An 8,529-nucleotide genomic window follows, 5' to 3' on the forward strand; every position below is an offset into this window, starting at 1 on the left:
AAGCATATTCAGGATTTAATATCTCTTGGTGTCAAGCCAGGTACAATTCTCTTAAAATCACATGAATGGTCCAAGGAACAAGGGCATACTGATCTTAACAACCGAGCATATTTTGTTACCCCAAAAGACATAGAAAATATCCGGACATGTACGATGCGAAAAAAACAGCAACACAAAGATGATGCTAATAGTACAACACAACTTCTTGAGGGTCTTTTCAAAGAATCTGTTATTTTTTATCAGCCGTACAGTCCTCAAACAGACCTTGTCATAGTTTTACAAACATCATCCATGAGAGACAACCTTCAAGAATATGGAAGAGATATTGTTTTTATGGATGCAACACATGGAATCAACCAGTATGGCTTTCCTTTATTTACATTAGTCGTCAGGGACAGCCATGGTCATGGTATACCTGTTGCCTATATCATTTTGGGAAATGAAAAGCAGACCACACTTCAGCTGGCACTGGAAAAGCTAAAACCAACGTTTTCTGTACCTCCAAGGTAAGTTAAACACATATATATATATTTTTTTTTAAATTGTAACCATAAAACAACTTCTTTAGTTTTACAGCATGCATCATGTTTTCTCACTCATATTTACAATAACCTATGTCAGATTCAGAACAAACTTGCACTGATTTCTTACCTACATTCTATGATCAGTTTACAGTAGGTGTTGATCTCCGAGCACCTATAATGCATAACAGATAGGTTTGAAATTTTGATTAGCAGCTTTTAATTAACAAATACTTTTTTTTTTGGTCCAGGAAACATCTGTAATATAATTTTCTCTGCCTTGAAACTTAAAATGTTTTTATCTTTATAGGTGCTTTATGGTTGATAAAGACCAGGGCGAAATCAATGCCATCCGTAAGGTATTCAACGAGTCAGATGTTCTCCTTTGTTGGTACCATGTAACACAAGTAAGTACTATTAGATTAAATGAAGACTGCATTGAGTTTTGCTCCTTTTGATAGAACTGAAATAAAATGAGTATCCATGTTATTTTTTAATGTAAGAGCAGTGCATACATTTATAACTTTAAGGGACTTCACCAAAAAATGAAAATTACCCCATGATATACTGACACTCAAGCCATCCTAGGGGTGTATGTCAGATAGAAAGAGTCAGATAGACTAACAGACTAACAACTATTTTTGTATTAATCTATCGACTAATTTACTGATTAATCGATTAATCTAAAAGACTAATTTCCCACCAAAAATCAACAAGAACAATTTATTTTTAATAAAATCTATTAATTTGAGATGTTTTTGTTTATTAAATATTTATGTACGTAAATATTAAAATGGAATCCAGAAAATAATGGAAAATAATTTATATAAAACTGAAACTTAATTAATAAGACATGGCTTTTTGATAAATAAAAACAATGAATTTGGAAATAAAACGCATTTCATAGGGCCATTTTGGGGTGGTAATAAAAATAGATGTAAGTGAATAATAGCCTTTAACATGACTTAAAATACATATATAATAGCAATGAGACAATACTAATTAGTTAAAAAATAAAGAATTAAAAGCAAGAAACCATATGGTTTTATTGCACAAAACTGTTGAAATAAACAATGTATTATAAACAATAGAGCTAATAGACATTACACTTTACAACAAAGGCCTGCAGAGGGTGCCAATGGCCTGACGATTGTTTTTACACTTCACTGCGCAATCTAATCCTTGTAAATGATAACGGTTTCTGTGGAACATCATACTGTGAATGGAGCTACTGTGAGATGCACGTATGTAACCTACACGTATGTAAATAATTGACGCACCTATATTAAAACTGCATCAAATACATTTAACTGAATTGTAGCATTTGTGAATTCACAATTATGCTTAATTATGATTTTTAAATGGGTTTAATATATAATGCAGCCTTGGAAAACACTCTAACATTGTGTTTCATGCATTCTCGTCAGTGAAATGTTCCACTTCCGATATTTTCGGTAATCAGTCTTTTTTTAAAAAATGACCTGGCTCTTCTAAGCTTTATAATGACAGTAAATGGGTGATATTTATTAATCCAATGCAAGTCCAGTAAAGCATCCATCCATTTTTTTTTTGTAATAAAAATATTCATATTTAAAACTTAATACAGATTTTATTGGACTTCTACACTCTAAAAAGTGCTGGGTTAAAAAATAACCCAACCATAACCCAGCTGCTGGGTAACTATGGGACAGAACACGCGTTGGGTTGTTTTGACCCAAGTGCTGGGTTAAATCATTTGACCCAAAATGCTGGGTTGTTTATTTGACCCAACCAGTGGGTCAGATTAACTGTGTTGCTGGGTTAAAAACTACCAAAATATTGGGTTATTTATTGTCTAATTGCCTTGCTACCTTTATATTTACCAATAATAATATATAAATCACAAAAGAATGTAAAATTATTATTGTTTTTCTGTAATACAGTTACACAACACAAAAAAATGAATATGTAAATGTCATTTTAATGAGTTTTCATATTTCTTTTTAATACAGTTTTCAAATAGGTGTAGCTGTCACACATTTTGTCACATTTTGTTTTTAGTAGATCAGTTTCTTTTAAACACAAAACTGTAAACTAGGCACACTATATTCATATTCTTTATGTCAACATTGCAGCAGCAGAACACTCAAAAATGAATTATTACCACATTAGAATCATTCCAAACATTGTGCCATTAAAACTAAGCCAAACAAAGAGTCCACCAGACAATTCTTACAATTTAAAACATGTTTCAAGTGGCCAAAAAAAAAACTTCACACATGAAGACTTATGTCCATCAATATGATATACTGCAAGCTGGAGAAATTCCCAGGCAACAAGTCCGCTTCAATGGCATGGCCTGGAACAATGGCGAAGGTCTAGAAATGTTGTTGTCTCATCCCAAGGCTCAAATCCACCATGATGGTCCCCACCTGTTAATTATACGGAATTTAGTCTTGCAACATTACATTTTAAGTTAAGTGTATTTTATGAACATAAACACAGAGGCATGAAATAAATGCTCATTTTACTTCTCAACTTTTCATACAGTTGTGGTCAAAATTATTAGAAAACTAGTATTTTCACAAGCTAAATAAGGTTTTAAGTCAGTGATTTCTATCTTTTGCTGTAGTGTGTCAGTAGGAAATATCGCTTTACATTTCCATTCATTTTGCCATTAATTGTGATAATCCAGTGACATTTTTGTTCTGTGCTCCACACAGGATCTGATCTCATCATCATCCAGAAGAACTGTGAAAGCGTCACCAAGATGCTCCAAGAGACCTAACTGCAAAGCTACAATACTGTTAAAAGTTTTAAGCACTTGTCTAAAAATGTCATAAAATGACGCTGTCAAAAATAATGTCATAAATAAATGTTCTTAATCAATTAACCTTGATTAACTAAATTAAATCAACATTTGGTTTGACCGTCCTTTTGTGTTTAAAGCAGCTTTTGCCCTACACTAGGTGCACTTGCACATAGTTTTTCAGGTAGCTTTGCAGGTAGGTCTCTTGAAGCATCTTGGGGACGTTGTCACAGTTCTTCTGGATTTAGTCTCAGTTTGTTCTGTTTCTTCATGTCATTCCAGACAGACTGGATGATGATGAGATCAGATCTCTGTGTGGAGGATTGGCTGTTGTGCCAATGTAAACTGATATTTCTCACTGACACACTACAGCAAAAGATAAAAAACACTGACTTAAAATCATTTTTTAGCTGGTGAAAATACAACTGTTATAATAATTTTGGCCACCACTGTGTTTATATATATACATACACCCTTATTAGAGCAGAAAACGTAAAACAAAACTTACAGGTTGTACGTCAATGAATGGCCTCCGGGATTCCATGGTTGTGGGTCTGAAGACCTTTTCTCCAGAGTGGGCAGGACTTTGAAACCACTTTCCCCTTTAGCATCTAAACCATAGGAATAATATGCAAACTGTGAACCATATTTTATAATCAAAACAAACTGAAACACTTTCATATGAAGATTTCTTCATTCCTTTAAATAATGCAAATTAATTCCCACCCTCATTCAACTACTGCAGATTAAGTTTAGGTATGGGGTCAGATTCAGGGATGTAGAATATGCTCATGCAGAATAAGGCATCAGTTTGTGCTTCATAAGTACTAATTAACAGCCAATATACAAGCTAATAAGCAACTAGTTAAGTGTTACTGTACCATTGTATTTACCAGTTGATGTGTGTCAAATACAGTTGCATGTTGTTTTATAGATTGACATATTATAAGAAAAAGCTTACCTTAAGTCATGTCACCCAGCTCTGAATGCACCTCACTGAGCACTGGCAAGAATTAGGTCTGCAACTGTAGCCCAGTCTTCAAAAAGTCTGCCTCTGAATATAGCTTCCTAAAGTCTTGTGAAATCTGATCAAATCTGAAAAACAAATGTGGTTCAATAAGTTTAAGGTTTATACTGGTCTCTTAGTTTGTAATGCAACACAGGCATTCACTAAAATAGAGGAAGAGTAACGGTGTGTTCACACCTTCACACCCCCTTAAGGGGCCGTTCACATGCTGCGCCTAAAAACGCGTGAAAACGCAAGACGCGTCGCTTTCTTTCCAAAAACGCAGCTTGCTCTCCCATGGCGTCTGCCGTTGCTAAGCAACCATGTCCCGCGCCTGGAAAAAATGAGCTTCCATTATGAGCGTATAATAACGAACTTCAGTGCGCAAAAAACGCGACATGTGAACGGCCACATACACCACGAGAGATTAAGTCTAACTTTACATACTGTAGCTAAGACAACATTACATTTAAGTAATAAAAAATAGTACATACCAGTCATATTGTGGTTTAACATTATTAAAGTAAGGGACATAGCGTTTTAGCTAATGCAGATAAGTTACCTCAAGGAAAAAACCGCGAAAATGCTCAACATAAAACATATGGATCTATCGTTGGATTCGGCACGTCGCAAACATTTACTTGAAAAATATGCCCTTAAAAGATCAATTTTTGTATGAAATGATCTAATTTTGACAAAACATTACAAAGCAATACAGTATGCAGACAGTAAAGGAACTTACCCCCGTATTTCTGACCTACGTACTCTTTCCATAAGGCGTTAAAATAAAGGCCATATGTATACTGTAAATTATACAAATAACACTACACACACACACACACACACACACACACACACACACACACACACACACACACTTTATATAACAATAAAGCGATTGTTGAGGCAAAAAAGTACATCGCTAGGCTGCTTAAGTTACAACGTTCGTCATTCACGGAATAAAATGCCAACCCCGCACAGCGACATATCAAATATTGCATTAAACAGTGAAATCAGTACGCTCTAAAACACAACTTATTAAAAGTAAAGGTAAATAATTATATAATCATATTATTAATTTACCTTATAATCCTGCTTGCTGCGAGGTGCGGGACCGCCTGGCGACAAGACGATAAGAATCCAGAATGTTCGATGAAGTGAAAAAAATAAACAAACCGGTTGGGTCAAAATAACCCAACCCAGGTGTTCATAGTGAAAGAACCCCTTATAGTCCATTTGACCCAGCATGATCAACCCAACTGTGTGTTTACAGTGCCTCAAACAACCCAACATTTTGACCCAGCACAATTAACCCAGCAATGTGTTTACAAAAATAACCCAGCACTTTTTAGAGTGTATAAATAGCAATCAATAGCAATAATTTTGTTTGTTTTGTTACACATTTAAATTATTATTATTTATTTTTTTATTGCCCCACAGGCAGTAACTCGTTGGCTTTCAAGATCTGAATCTGGTGTGAGTGGACCTGAAAAGGCAGATTCAAGACAGCACATCATGTTAGTTAATGGCAGAACTGAAATCCTGTTCCACGGTACATTGCTTTTTCCGTTTTAATTTACTGTAATTTACCATGCAAACATAGCCTTGGTAACAAGCTATATTGCAACAACAACATGCAGTGCAATAAGAATAAGAATAAGAATAAGAATATGGGGGTTTATGGCACTGCATATTATATATATATATATATATTTGTAGCAATATAGGCAAAAATACATTGTATGAGTCAAAATGATCGAATTTACTTTTATGCCAAAAACCATTAGGATATTAAGTAAAGATCATGTTCCATTACGATATTTAGTAAATTACTACTGTAAATATATCAAAACTGTAAATATATCAAAACATAATTTTTGATTAGTAATATGTATTGCTAAGAACTTCATTTAGACAACTTTAAAGGTATTTTTAGATTTTTTTTGGAAACCCTCAGATTCCAGATTTTTAAATAGTTGTATCTCAGCCAAATATTGTCTATATATACAGTCATGTGAAGGACAACCTACTGAATTCCATGTTTTTCTGTATCAAGACTCTTAATTAAAATTGATCTGGTCCTTGGCAGGCCATACTTGTCCCATATTTTTCTAATTGTACTTTCATGAACTTTATTATTTACCTTGTTAACTGAGGCCTGTAGAATCTGCGGTGAAGTTTTTGGGTTGTCTGCCATTTCTCTGAGCGTTACACAGTCCGACCTTGGGGAGAATTTGCTGGGCCATCCACTCCTGGCAGGATTGGTGTCAGTCTTGAATGTCTTCCACTTGTGAATAAACTTCCTCACTAAGGAATGATGGACTTCAAATTGTTTGGAAATGGTTGTATTACTCTTCCCAGATTGATAACAGACAAAATTATTTTATGGAGGTGCCCACACTTGCTGATTATCAGTTAATAAAAGGCATTTGATTACCACAGTATTTGATTTGTCACACATGGCTTTTCCATTTTGGATTTATTTTTAAATAAATGATAAAACGGTGCAATATGCCATGTGTTATTGTTCATCTCAGGTTTTATTGTTTACATTTTATCACAGTGTGTGTTAAATAATTGTAATTTTATAATATCTAATTGTATGTAAAAAAAAAAAAAAACATTAAATAAAACCACATAACAGTATTTACACTACCATTTAGAATTATGGAATATTTAAGATTAATGTTTTTTAAACAAATCTTATGCTCTTAAAGGGTATTTTTATTTGATCAAAAAATACAGTAAAAACAGTAATATTGTGAAACATTACAATGTATAACAATGTTTTCTATTTTAATATAATTTATTCTAGTCATGCCAAAGCTGAATTTTAATCAGTAATTTTCCCAATCTTTAGTGTCACAATCATTTTTCAGAATTATTTTCTAAAATTATTTTTATAACAATTGTAAATATTTATTAGCACTTTATCAATGTAACATAAATTGGCTGAATAAAAGTATTAATAAAAAAAAAAGTTTTTACAAAAATTTATGTTTTGTATAAATGTTCTTTTTTTTACTTTTTTATTCATCAAAGAATCCTGAAAAAAAAACGTACGACCTATAGATCAATTGCAGTTAATCACAGCACTAAACAACATGCTATTCCTTGTCTATTTTTACAGGAAGATGAATTCAAAAGGAAAGCTGACATTTTTCACTGCCGCTTTAGAAACCTAAAGGATGTGTGCAAGTATTTTAGCAACCACTGGGAGCCAATTGGTCATCTGTGGTCTAACTTTGGGAGGTGCTATAAGCATGGCGACTCGGACACAAACAATCTAATAGAATGGTACATGGCACTTTCATGCATGTTCTCTTGACTGTTTATTAGTGGTCTAGCAGAAAGCTAGCATTACATATTAAGTTTTTTGTTTTTTTTTCTTGCACATTTGGAGTCCTTGTCGTTCTACTTCTCCCAATTGTCAGCTGTTTTCAGCTAGACCACATTTGTCAAAAAAACAAACACTTTAAAAAGTTAATGTAATTTTTTTTTTTTTATTTGCTTGTTAATCATAAAGAATCCTGCCGACATTAAAAGGATACATTCTAATTATGCCAACCATGCTCCTCATGCAACCTCAATGTCTTTGCTTTTCTTTCTTGTCTAGCTTCTTCCACCGTTTGAAATACCAGTTCCTCTGCGGTATCCGAAACCGTAGATTGGATCACCTGATTGATGTACTACTGAACAAGACTGACAAGTACTTCAACATAATACAGGATTTGCAGTCGGCTGGGAGGATCTATAACCCTCTAGAATGCAAAATTGAAGAAATAAAGAAATCTGCTCAAAGGATGCTAGACAATGACTGGGCCAAGAGAGTTACTGTAGCTTCAACAGAAACATACATATACAATGTTCCATCTGAGAATAATCCACACATAGTTTACCGTGTATGCCCTGCAGAACAGTTCTGCAGCTGTGTTGCTGGTACGAGGGGATGTATGTGTAAGCATCTAATTTTATTAAGTCTTCTCACTTGTGGTGATGGTAAGACTTTTCCAGATATGAACACACAACTGCAAGCCCATGCCAACAACTTGATACAAAGTAATAAGTATACCATTTCCTGCAAAGCCTCAAAAAAAATTGAAGTTGAAAGCTTATTTGGAAGAGCAGTATCAAAACCATGTATTGGGACAAATGTGTGTGACTGCTGTACTTTCTCGTATCATAAGAAATGTGCTTGTCTACTACTTGCAAAG

General features: G+C 33.9%; 1 pseudogene; it reads left to right on the top strand.

Annotated features, from left to right (window-relative positions):
• The first annotated feature begins 838 nt into the window (after positions 1 to 838).
• LOC141317976 (uncharacterized) lies at positions 839 to 8,284 on the top strand (annotated as a pseudogene).
• Positions 8,285 to 8,529: the final 245 nt, after the last annotated feature.

Source organism: Garra rufa, chromosome 1, assembly GCF_049309525.1.
Source record: "Garra rufa chromosome 1, GarRuf1.0, whole genome shotgun sequence".
Taxonomy (NCBI): domain Eukaryota; kingdom Metazoa; phylum Chordata; class Actinopteri; order Cypriniformes; family Cyprinidae; genus Garra; species Garra rufa.